General features: G+C 50.3%; 1 protein-coding gene across 2 annotated transcripts in view; it reads right to left on the bottom strand.

Annotated features, from left to right (window-relative positions):
- ESRRG (estrogen-related receptor gamma) overlaps positions 1 to 7,877 on the bottom strand; it is a 683,317-nt gene extending 675,440 nt beyond the window's left edge. For both annotated transcript variants that reach the window (XM_011987382.1, XM_011987390.1), the window contains exon 1: positions 7,777 to 7,877. The gene's annotated coding sequence lies outside the window, so the exon portion shown is untranslated. The remainder of the gene's footprint in view (positions 1 to 7,776) is intronic.
- Positions 7,878 to 9,040: the final 1,163 nt, after the last annotated feature.

Here is a 9,040-nt window from a genome sequence, read left to right as displayed (position 1 = left end):
GTGAAAAAAAAAAGTCACCAAATTATATTCCTTAAAATGGTTAAAATGATAAATGTGATGTTATGTGAAGTTTACCTCATTAAAAAGTAAATATTAACTTGGACACCCAGTAGAAGAAGGAAGAAGCTTCTTATTCCCATGCAAAATAATTTCACACAATATATCACCCAAATGATTTTAAGGAGTGGAATACTACATCTAGAAGATAGCAGCTGACAAGTTGTCCTTATTCCCTTTATTTCATTGTGCCACTTATCATTTGCCCTTTGATCTCGAATATCATTCTTGGATTGTCACATTGATAGCAGAAACTGAAACTTTACTTATTTACCTATTTATATAGAGAGAGGGTCTCACTATGTCCTGCAGGCTGGAGTGCAGCAGTGGGATCTTAGCTCACTGCAACCTCAAACTCCTGGGCTCAAGATCTCTTGCTGCCTCAGCCTCCTGAGTAGCTAGGACTATATGCATGTACTACCATGCCTGGCTGATTTTTCTTTTTCTTTTTTTAGACAAGGGATCTTGTTGTGTTGCTCAGGCTGGTGTTGAACTCCTAGCCTCAAGCAATTCTCTCTCCTGGGCCTCCCAAAGAGCAGGAATTGCAGGTGTGAGCCACTGCATTGGACCTGAAATGTCACCTTTCCTGATGTTACATCTTCACTTCCAAATGTTCACTAATAGTTGTGAACCAAATGTTGTCAATAGTTTAGCTAATTTGGTAATCATCAATTAATGAATATGTGCAGGAGTTTTCTCTCTTCTAAATTACATTAAAATGTTTAAAATAATTGAATATTAATTATTCTGGCTAAGAGGGGGATATAATTTTTCAGAAATCAGTAACTTGAATCTTCTTTTAATTTATATGAGATCAATGAATCAGAAGCAATGACGCATCTGACAGAAAAAAATAAAGAACATGGGAGACAAACTAAGTATTCATCAAGCCTTCCTGAAAAAGAACACATACATTTTCTTCTACAAAGAAATGTCTTTTTTTTTTTTTACTATTAAGATGTTGGCAGTACAATATAGCTTAAATAAATTGGATCAATAGAATATACTATATTGTCCCAAATTTAATTTTTGTGAATTGTAAACTCCTGTCAAATAGGTTGTACAGGTGGATATGTTGCAAACAATCTCATTTAAGCACATACTTGTTAAAGCAATTAATAGCAGATTCAGTTGAATTAGAGAATGCAATTCTGGAGAAGTATGCTAACGTTTAATGAAAAGTTCTGAAAATAAGTTCAGTTGTCCATTAATTGCAAAGTTCCAATTTCCTGAAGCTATGCTAAATACCCAAGCTGTGATTTTTAAATACCTCAAAGAAAATTTCTACATAAAAGGCGTGTTTATCTTTTATGACATGTCTATTTAAATGTTCATATGACCATAATTATTAATGACCAGGTTTATTCCAAATAGAAAAGAAAAAAAAAAGTGAACAAGTATTTCAATAATTCAAGTTAAACAAAATCTTCAGTTTCACCTCAAGCAGGTGTGTAACTCAGGTGAAAGTAAAGGCAGTTTTAGCTAGAACTACCTGGAGAACTGAAGAGGGAGTAATCCTGTCCCACGGAATCCAAACATATCTGGTTCATGTGCTGTTATTGTAAGGAAATTTGAGAAATATAGCAACTGAAACCAACCTGTTGAAGGTGACCAAGAACTGGATGAAAGTAAATGCTTTTATTTGATGTCAAAATGAAGTGAGATATTGGAGGGCGCAGAAGACTTCGGAGGTTGCATACGTATTCAGTGGTCAACTTCTAAAAATGCTCTGCCAGAATACAGCCCTGAATGTATGGCTAATACAGTCACATAATTGGAGAACTGTATTTCTCCGCTTAAGGGGAAAAATTTGAGTTCAAACTGGTGAGACATAATAGAAGAGTATCAAGTTAATTGAAATTCCTTGTCAAATTGTCACTTAGTTCTCTGGGTTCTCCCTAATTCCCTCCCTCCTGCCATCTGGATTTCAGGCCTCAGCTCTTTGCCTTGAAATGTGTAAATTTAATGATCAAATAAAATCCTGGAAGGAGATTGTGCTCAGTTCCTCTGCACACTCACCTCTTAGAAAAAGAAATCCCAATAAGGGAGAGCACAAGATTAGGAAGACCCCATTGCTGGAGTTCTGGAGTTGCTGACCCAAGAAAGATGGCATTGGGGGTCAGAGTGAAAAAGGAGGGAGGAAAGGAATTGTTCCAACTTTTAGGAAAAGTTTAGCCATTGCCTTCATCCGTCCACACTCAGGAATTTTTATTTTTTACATTTTGTAGAGAGGGAGGTCTCACTGTGTTGCTCAGGCTGGTCTCAAAATTCCAGAGTCCAGTGATCCTCCTGCCTTGGCCTCCCAAAGTGCTGGGATTACAGGTGTGTGACATCTTGAGCTAAGCCGAGTAATTCTTTAATCTAGTCAAAGGTCTAGCTGGGGAAAGGGAGATGAACAACTGGGATTGGTTCTCAGGCCATTTTAGTACCCAGACGACACAGCCATGCTGGTAGAGAAGGCAGGATGGTGGCTGAGGAATTACAAGTGGGATTGAGAAAGGTGGGGAAATTTTAAGGCTCATAAAGTTATCTTGGTCTGGGATGGTTCAAGCTGATTATCGCATCCCTGGCAACTTAGCAGCCAGTGGCACCATGAAAAACACAATTTAGGAACTGTCAAGAGATTATGCTTTGATTATTGGTAAAATAGTGGCTGCCACTTATAACCATGATCTAAGGCCATCTAAGAAAAGCAGGGCTCGTATGCAGATGGGTACAGGTACCCAATTCTGTTCAATTCCACGTGCATGGACGCTCTCTTGTTGCCTCTTTTTGGGGGTTATAGGTGTATGGTTACCCTTTCCTTGCCTCGTTGTGGGGGTTACAGGTGTATGGTTACCCTTTCCTTGCCTCGTTTTGGGGGTTACAGGTCACAGACCTGAAGTATTTGTAAGAGGACAATTCCTCTTCCTGCCATTTTCCAGAGTTGCTTGAAAACGAGCTAATTTGGAGGAAGTGAAATCTCTTCTTTCTTCACTACCTGATTTGGAAACAAATGGGCCTCTCCGTTCTCTGTCACCACCTCCCTTCCATACCCCAAAAGTTTGTTGTCTAGTTTTGTCTACATGGTAGAAATGCCATCTTTACTCGCAACGAGAAGGAGAACTTGGGGTCCTTCCTATCTAGAGCCCCAGACTATGAGTAAAGACCCACGGCTCTAGAGGCCACGCCACAGAGGCCTAGCTTGGAGAAGCACAGGCCAGAAAGGAGCCTGCTGTTGGGAGCGCGAACTAGAAAGATATGGCCAGCATTGCCGCAAGGAGAGCTGAGCGAGTGAGTCTCACAGCCAGAGCAAGTCACTATCCTAAGCGACAGAAGCTCCGGAGTTTTAAGATCCCGTCAAAGGCGGGAAAAGCCTTAATGCTTCAAAAAATTCTTGAAAGCGGAATGAATGATTTAGACTCCAAACACTCTGCTCCCACCGCTACCCAGGAGCCTGGCGCCTAGCGCCCCATCTTCAGGACCCAGAGTTTACGCTAAAGCAAAATTGCCAGAGATACTAGGAGCCCGCGCTCAGGCCTTCTCCAACTTTGGCCAACACTTGAGCGACGCCTGTCATAGAAACATTTTGGGGATGGGGTATTTAAATGTGTCTGAGGGTCCTTGGCTAACCAACTCCTTCGCTCTCGAAAGTCGTGGGCTTTTCAAACTAAACAAGGTGGAAAGACAGACAACTGGCAATGGGGTTTTTCTTTTTCTTTTCTTTCTTTCTTTCTTTTTTCTTTTCTTTTTTTTTTTTTAACTGTGCTTTTCCTTTGAGTCTTTCCCTTGTCTCTTTTCCTCAGAAAGTAAGCCTTTCTTACTTTGACCTGTTCTCTCCTTTCCTTCCCTTCTCACTAGGGCTTAGGGCAAAGATCAACAGCTAAGATAAACCTCAACCAAAGAGCTGAGCGCATTTACTGTTGGGGAATAGGGCTGAGAGCTACTGAGACATCGCACCTCCAGTACCTGAATTCCAACATTTATAGGTCAGTGCCACCGGTTTCTGCCTATGAAGATGTACTAAGTTTCGCATCTACCCATATCCTCGAATGTGGCCCAGAGTTAGTGGCAGAAACTTGTTTCTGCTTTTAACTGGGCAGTTGAGTTTTGGAAAGCGGTTTTGGGAGGGCCACGTTGAGAATCTGGGCAGCTCAGGGCCAGATGTGGGCGCCCTGGGTCCTGTATGAACCAGACTGCTGCTGCAACGTGAGCTTGGGAGGGACTGGGGATGCGGGCTGGGAACAGACCACGCCCCAGCCCCCATGGTTTGTGACGGGGAACTTCGGGCGCACACACCCTGGGGAGTAAGTCTCCTCCAAACGGCACCGACACAGACTGGCGCTGGATCTTCTCTCCTTACCAGTCTATCCGCAAAGGCCGCCTGGGCACTTTTGGGGGAATGTGGCCAAAAGGGGACTCTAATTGCGACTTCTACAGAGGAAGGAGAAATTGGTGGTGCCTAAGAAGTTGACCCCTATGCGCGCACTAAGGGCACAGGGCCCTGCGCGCCAGAGAAGCGAAGCCAGCGGTCTCCCCTGACTTGTTATTAATTCCTCTCTACCCTCGCTCTGGCCTCTCATTTTTGGCCTCACGGATCCAAGCCCCGGGTTTATTTTCAGTCACAACCTTCTTCACATCCCGTACCCCGAAAAGTGTGCCTCAACTCAGGCAGGAAAGGGCACTTTGACCCACCGTGCGCGAGTTTCCTGCCAGCCGCGGCGCGCCTGCGAGACAGAGCGCCTAGCCGCGGCTCCGAGCGCACCGCTCTTCCCCGCGCGTTTGGCGCGGCTAAGCTTCTCTCGCTCCGGGCTGAGGCTCGAGGAACCTCGCCAGCCTGCTGTGGCCCCGTCCCCTTGACGTTTGATTTCTAACACCGCATATTCTGCGGCTCTGGCATTTAGAAAAAGAGGACAAGGTCAAGGCCTATGGACCGACCGCCGCGATCCGCTTGCACCTTTGCTCTCACAGCAAGCGAGTCCTGGCCGCGCCGCTGGGAAAAGGGTGTCGCAGTTCCCAGTGTACCTGGAATTCAGAGACCTGACCCTGACTCTATTTCCGGCTAGCCACAGCATGAGACCACGTCCTTCCTCTCCTTTCCCCGCTTTCCGCCCAGGGCGGTTCTGAGATTTTGATTAAGAGAGATCTGTCCCCGCTCCGCGTAGGGATGGTCCCAAATGGCCAGGCTTCCTGGGCACCGCGTCCTCATCCCGAGGTCGGAGCCACTGCGAAAGGAAAGGTCTCCATCTGGACGCACCTCGTCCCCTCCCCCAGCGCGCCGGGCCGCGCTCTACGGCCAGCTCGGGCACGCGCTTTTCCCCCTCATCACCCCCGACCCGCCCAGCCCCGCACAGTTTTATTCTTTATGAAACACACACGCCCACCCCGCCTCCCACGTAAAGGCCAGTCTTGACTCATTTTGCGCCCAGATGCAAACTCAACTGGAAGTTGAGAGTAGTGCCAAAGAGGTGAGGGGAGGGTAAGAGATGCAGCGAAATAGAGAATGAGAAGGGAGAAATCAAAGGGGGAGGAGGGACAAGAGAAAGAGAGCGCGTGGAGCTGCAGGTTGAAGGGGCAGAGGCGGAGGCCAAGGATTGAGCAAGGGGCGCGCACGGCGGCCGCGGCGGCGGCGGCGGCCGCCGGGCGGCTGCGTCTCCTCCCAGCCTTTTCGCTCGCGCGCGCGGAGCGGGGTCAAGAGCGGACTCACATTCACCGACTGCAGAACTGTTTTCCTTGCTACTACCAGAGGGTGTTTCGGGGTTCCCCACGGTCTTCTCCCTGGCTGCTTGCCGCGTGAGAGCAGAACTAAAACAAAACAAATCACGGGACACGACGGAGTCGGGCCGCTGGGCGTCTCCGGGATCGCTCTCACTTTGCACTCGGAAGCGGGCGCGGAGATTCGGGCTGCCGCGTGTAGCCTATAAATAGCAAACTTTTTGACCGAAGCAACTAACAAATGAGAGGAGCAGGCGTGCATTTTGCCCCCCTTTTCCGGGGACGACCTTAATCCCACCCCCGCCTCCCTTGTAGTAGTTGTGAGGGGACAGATTGGGAGAGAGAGATGAAATTCAATTTTAATAGAATTTACAGTAGTATTGTTACTTTTGCGGAAGGGGGGAAGAACCGCGCCATTTACCTGACCCTCCCTACCCACCTACCTTTGCTACCCTTCTCCCCCACCCAGCAACTGGCACTGGCTGGGAAGGGCAAAGAGCTCCCAGGGCGGCTGGCTGTTGAAGCCGGGGGCGGAGGGGGATCCGGAGCCCGGTTTCCCTCTGGGAGTACCGGAGTGACTGGGAGGGAAACCGGGAAGCAATGCCAGGAGTTGGCGTTTTCCTGAGGTACTGGGACAGGAATTTAGGTAACCCAGAATTTTGGATGGAAGTGCGAAAGGTGAGTGCAGAAGGCACAAAGGAGTTCCTGCAGTGCAGATTTCCTTCCCCAGAAGCGACAGTAACCCACTCAGCAACTTTACTTCAACCCTAGGCTCTGGCCTACCGGGAGGGCAAACGCGGGCACCCGGGTCACGTCATCGCTTGCTTGGGGGCGCCAGCTCCAGGGTAAGCGCGAGTTGCGGGCTAGCGCCGTGGGGTTTTGCCATGGGGTCTTCCTTACTAATCACCCCGCACGCCCTCAACCCTGTCCATGGATGCCCTTTTGCTGCACCCGCTCACACCTGCAGACCCAACGGATGGGATCTACTTGACTGAGATTCCTGAACACAACTTACTGCCCGCCCTTCCCCTTTCCTTTTGGCCAGGCCGGATTGTGGGTGGTGAGTGGCTCAGTAAGATTTTCATTTTGATTCTAGGTGCTTCCTTAAAAATAAAGCCCCCCAAAGATAACAGACACTCTCTCCATACACCTGACTCCCCCAGTTCATAAGGTTGCTACGCTAAATCTATCCTGAATGGCGCACAGAAACCAGGGTCAATAGGACGATCAATACGGCTGGGTGTGGGGATTAAGGAAATTGAAGATTTTGCAGCTGACGCCAGGTACCGGGAGAGGAGAGTCCGCAGGTGCAGGGAGGTTGCTCTGCTCCTCTTTGGACGCTTTATGCCTCAGCGTCAGGCCTGCGAAGTGGGGGCCAAGCCAGTTCCGTGGGCCTAAAGGCGGCCAGTAGCAGTAGCTCGGGGGAGAGGGGAGGGAGCCGGGGGACGGTGGTGCTTTTTCTTTCCAGTGTCCCACTTCTGCCCAATGCCAGCAGCGCTTACCCTACACAAGAGGTGAAACACCAAACCTCTACTCGTACCCCAAAGGGCGAAAACCAAAGAGGGTCCCCCATGCAGTTTATGTGGTGGTGCTGCTGACCCAATCGCGCCTTTCCTTACACCGCTGCCCACCAGTTACCTCCTCCAAGACCGCTTCCCGCTAGTTACCTCCTCTTAAACGCAAAGGTTACTCTGTTTTCCCCAGAATCCAGTTTGGAAAGAGTGGAAAAATGCAGAAATTCTAGGGGGGCTACAGCAGTAGCTCCCCCTGCGGGGTGTGCCCACCGCCCATGGCTCCACGCAGGCGTTTGCGCGCGTCTCCCTTTCCAGACCCCGCGAAGACCGCGCCCGGGGCGCGAGAGCTGATGGACCGCCCTTCCCAGGCTGCCCCAAGGGCCTGGGAGGCTGCGGTGCCGCCCTTGGGTCCCGGTCCCGAGCGCGCTTAAGGGTTCTCAAAGACCAGGTTGGAAAGAGTACAGGCGTCCCGGGTTACCGCTGCCGGGCTTGTGCGCCCCACGCCACCTACCTGTCCGGCCTTCCCACTCCAATTGCTGACCCGATTAGGGAGCCCGGCCTGGAGCCCGGCCTGTAGCCCGCTGCCTCCAGAGGAGCCCGCCCTCGCCCTCCCCCGCGCGCCTCCGCTCTCTTCAGGGACGCCTGGCCAAATGCGGGGCGGTCTCTCGCGGGCCATTGGCTTGGGCCACCGTTCCGAGTCAGCTCCTAGGATTTCCCCAGGATTTGCGGCCCCTTTGTGGGTCTAGGCCAGCGCCTCACCTTCCACCCTATTCCACCTCCAATCCCCTTAGGTGCCCCCGCGTGCCTCCTCCAGAGTCCAGGCTTTGAAACTGCAGCAACTCCGCAAAGAAAGCCGTTGGGCAAACCTCCTAGCGGGCCGAATGTGGAGGTCGGGTGGGTGGGTGGGTGGGTGGGTGCTCGCGGCATTTCTCAAGGTTCTGGGTGTTCGTAACTAGGGGAACAGGCCCTATGGGGACAGAAATGACAGACGCACGGACAGCGTCCCTGTGGCAGTCTGCAGCGCGAGGTTCACGTCTATTGTTTCATGCCTCCGGGAGAGCTACCCTGCGTGATAGATCTTTTCAGATCCATCACTGGAAGAAAAACCCTGGTGATAACGATTATCTCCCGCTCGCGCTATCTCTCCATCGCCCCAATTCATCTCCCTCTCGCTCCAGCCCCTTGGGGAGACTAGGAGGGCTAGGCGCTGGCAGGAGGACCGGCCAAGCCGCTGTCCTCGGACGGAGGGGAGAGGGAGAGGCACAAGGCCACCTCATTCGTCCCATTCCACTTCGGGCTGGGAAAATAGGACACGGAGGGTTTCTTTCTCTCTCTGCCAAGCCTCACGCTTCTTTCAAATGATTTTAGTCTGGTGCTCCGGTCTATCCATATACATTTCCAATCTCATGGCTCATAAACTATTAGCAAAATGGTTTCATTATTCACCTTCTGTATCCTACAAAAGGGAGAAAAGAAAGGAGCGGGAGGAAGGCACAGTGGGGGCGGGGGACAGTCGTCGGACACTAGTTAACAATGATGCCTCCGGTGTTTAAATCATGGCTCAGACTGCCTTCTTCAAGCCGACACTCAACAAATCTGGTCTGTTTCCAAGGATCTGTAGCCGACCCCTTCTCCCCCTCCCCCTCCCCCTCTCCTCTCTGTCTCTCTCTCCATCCATCACTATCCATCTTTCCTTAATACTTGGTATTCTGGAAGGACCAGATGAATAGCCAAGATACTGCAAATCCATTATTTGCTTCATTAGGTGTCATCAA

Source organism: Mandrillus leucophaeus, unplaced genomic scaffold (genome assembly GCF_000951045.1).
Source record: "Mandrillus leucophaeus isolate KB7577 unplaced genomic scaffold, Mleu.le_1.0 Scaffold309, whole genome shotgun sequence".
NCBI classification, from domain to species: Eukaryota; Metazoa; Chordata; class Mammalia; order Primates; family Cercopithecidae; genus Mandrillus; species Mandrillus leucophaeus.
The sequence above is the reverse complement of the archived record's forward strand: the minus strand, read 5'-3'. Positions and strand labels throughout refer to the sequence as shown.